Consider the following 3288-nt stretch of genomic DNA (forward strand, 5'->3'; position numbering starts at 1 on the left):
CCAGGTGTGGTTTTTTTTTTTTTTTTTAGTTTTTTGAGATAGATCTTGCTGGGTAGTTCAGGCTAACCTTGAATCAAATCCAGGCTGGTCTCAAACTCACGGAGATCCTCCTGCCTTAGACTTCCAAGCCCTGGGTTTGCAGGCGTGACCCACACCCAGCTCCCCACAGCACACCCTGAATGATGAAGCTAAGGCAAGGCCAGGCTCCCCAGTGAGGTGCTGCTTTGAGGTGGGAGCTGTGCTCCCAGTAGCCTCTGAGGGGACACAGGGTCAGTGCGAGGCGGCAGAGGTCAGTGACAGCTCCCTGGCAGGCGCTTCAGCTGCTGCGTTGCCCCCTGGCGTGTTACCTGCAAACCCCAGCCTAGCCCAGCACCCTGTCTTATTGTCCTGAGTTGACTTCCGCACTGGTGTTCAACCTCAGCTGAACTTGGGGGTGAAAAATCAGCTGTCTCCACTCACTCTCCGAACTCGAGCTTCTGAGTAGGAGGAATCGATAATGAGTCGTGAGCAAATATTATTAATGCCTTTTATTACTCGCACGGATGTTAATGTGTCCTATTGACACACCACTTTCTGTCGCCGTGGTCTCACACTCGTGACCCTCGGCAGGGCCTCGCAGCCCCTCTGTCCACTCCGTCACAGGCACAGTGAAGGAATAATATATCACAGGCTGTGACCCCCTGGCCTTTATGAATTATCTGTTTAGAAAGACGTGAAGCCACCTTTTATATCTGCTGTAATAGATACTTAGACACGGCGGATCAATAGTGAACAAGTTTGCTGCTTATAGTTAATGGGGACCGAGGGGACACTCTGGCAGTGACCTCTGACACAGTGGCTGACAAGAAATCTATAGAGCAAAAAATAAGGATGATGGACATTTTTAAAGTTATAAATGCGGATCTGTAGCAAATCGTGATAATTTCGTCCCCATGGAAATGGCTAAGACATGCAGGTGGCCCTGATGCCAGCACACCCTCAGCACGGAGGGAAGGGCAGGCTGTGCGACACGGGTCCATTTGTCACTGTGGAGGGCCGGCCAGGACTGCTTTCTGCCAAGGACGACTTTGCGCTTGGCGAAATGGGCTGTCACCTAAGATGTTCAGCAGGTGTGGATCTGTGAAACAGCCACCCGGTGATAGGTTTGTATAGGAAGACCCACAGTCCTGGAAAGAAAGCGCGCTTAGCAGATGTAAAACCCTAACGGGAATGGGATACTTGGGTTTCTTGCGTACTGCACAGCGTGGGGCCTTGAACCCTAACCCTGCTGCTGTGGGTCTGGGAGTCCCCTGGAGGCGGCGCTGCTCCCTTTCACCGCGGCCCCGTGGAGTTGAGTGCAGGGGGCTCCCCGGGGAGCCAGGCCCACATCAGAGGCCGGTGCTGGGCAGGTTGCCAGGAGCCACGAAACAGCCCTAGTTCGGGGGTCTGGAAGGGAGAAGGCGCAGCTTCGGCCTGGCGGGGAAATTCATAGACGCGCTGTCCGGGGCGGCAGAGGCAGCGCTCTGCGCACTCTGCGCGCTCTGTGCTGTGCTGTCCCTCCAGCACACACATTTGTCCCAACTGCTCCTTGCCTTTTGTCCCCTCTCTCTGCAAGATGAATCACTCCTAGATCTGGAGTGGCTCCCAGGGCTGAGACCTGGGGAGGCAGCAGGCCTCCTTCGGCTTCCACATTTTAATTAATCTCAACACTAACGCGCAAATGAGAGTTAATCACTCTGCCGCGGTGCTCCCTGATTCACTAAGTTTGTTCATTAAAACTTCCCTTACTGAACTTTGATTGAATGTCATGCTTTTTTGGAAGCCTTTCAAGCAGCCCCGAGGGGTTTTCAGAGAGATGTCTCGGACAGCTGCTGAAAGCAGGCAGTGTTTGGGTGAAGAAAAGGACGGGAAATCTGATCAGCAAGAACCCTACGCTAGGCGGAACAAGCGGCCTTTGGGGCGGCAGGAGGCCTTTAAAGGCAGGTTTATTTTTAAGAAATATACAAAAAAGTAAAGGCAACCTAAGCAGATCATAAGAGAAATGTAATTCATCGCTTCAGTACTGGCACAACTGGGGAGCACTTGTCATGGTGGGACACAGCGGCCTTCACAAACCAGGGGCCACAGCAGCCCTGCACAGTGGCTGGGAGTGATATTCACCATGCAGCGGCCAGCCTAAGTATTTTGGGGTCAATATAATAAAAATTCAGGCACACAGTTTGCCCTCATGGTCATTACTTCCTAAACTTTTACTGAGCGACACCAATTCAGTGAAGCCTCTGATTGAAAATTAGCTCAAAAATACAATCTATTGCCGTCTAATGACTGTACTCAAAATGAGGAGACAGACAGAGTGCCCGCGTGAGGCAGCCTGCCAGGCGCAGGAGGGTGAGGAGTGGCTCGGAAGTCAGCAAGGCCAGCGTCTCCAGCGATGTCACCCTCCCAGCCCCGCCTCCTCCATCCCACCTCAAGCCAGAGGCCATGTGTAGAGTTTAGTGAAAATGCCGATCTTTGGAAGGAAAAATTCAAGTGAGAGCTACTAACAAAGGCACCGCTTGTAAGATGCCATGGATAAAAATTCGAGTTTTCACATTCACTTCCACGTTCTGTAAACTGCTCAGCGCTGCACAACAAGGCCTGGAAAAGCTCCCTGTAAGAGGTGCCTCTGACTTCAAGGTGCGACAGAGGTTGCCTTTGCTCCAGGGCAGTGGGGCCCGGTGCGAGGCTCCCTCACTCCGGGCAGCGCCCCTCGGCTCTGGAGGAAGAATCTCCGCTCCGACGTGGGCGAGGGAGGTGCAGGCTGGGCGGGTGCACGGTGCTCGGTACCGGCGCGGGCACAGGCTCCGGGCCTGTAATCTGGCGTTGCTGTTTTTCAGTTCGTGACTTTGGCAACCAAGGTCGCGGCATCCGCAGCGCGCCCCTCAGAGGCCTCGGCAAACACGGACGACCGCCCTGACAGGAGCCGACCTCGGGTCACTGCAGCACGACGCCGGGGGACCCTCATGGCTTCCCTGGACCAGGCGAGGGAGCCCGGTCGCTTTCTTCCCCACTGTCAGAGGACGGAGTCCCAAGACGGAGCTCCAACCCGGCTCCGGCCCTCAGTGCGCAGGAGTCCACCTGGCGCTGGGTTTCTGGGGCAGAAAACCGGCTGTGCGGAAGGGCAGCGGCCTTAGCGCCTGTCACTGTGGGCGCCGTCGCCGCCTGCTGGTCGTGGGATAAGGTCGTTCTCTTGGGATTCTTGAAGTTCTGGAATTCAGATGTTCTGCTAATCAGGTACAGGTGGGGAGAATCCCAGGGACCCTTTCCCAG

This window comes from Fukomys damarensis, unplaced genomic scaffold, assembly GCF_012274545.1.
Source record: "Fukomys damarensis isolate Sample0158 unplaced genomic scaffold, DMR_v1.0_HiC HiC_scaffold_33, whole genome shotgun sequence".
NCBI lineage: Eukaryota > Metazoa > Chordata > Mammalia > Rodentia > Bathyergidae > Fukomys > Fukomys damarensis.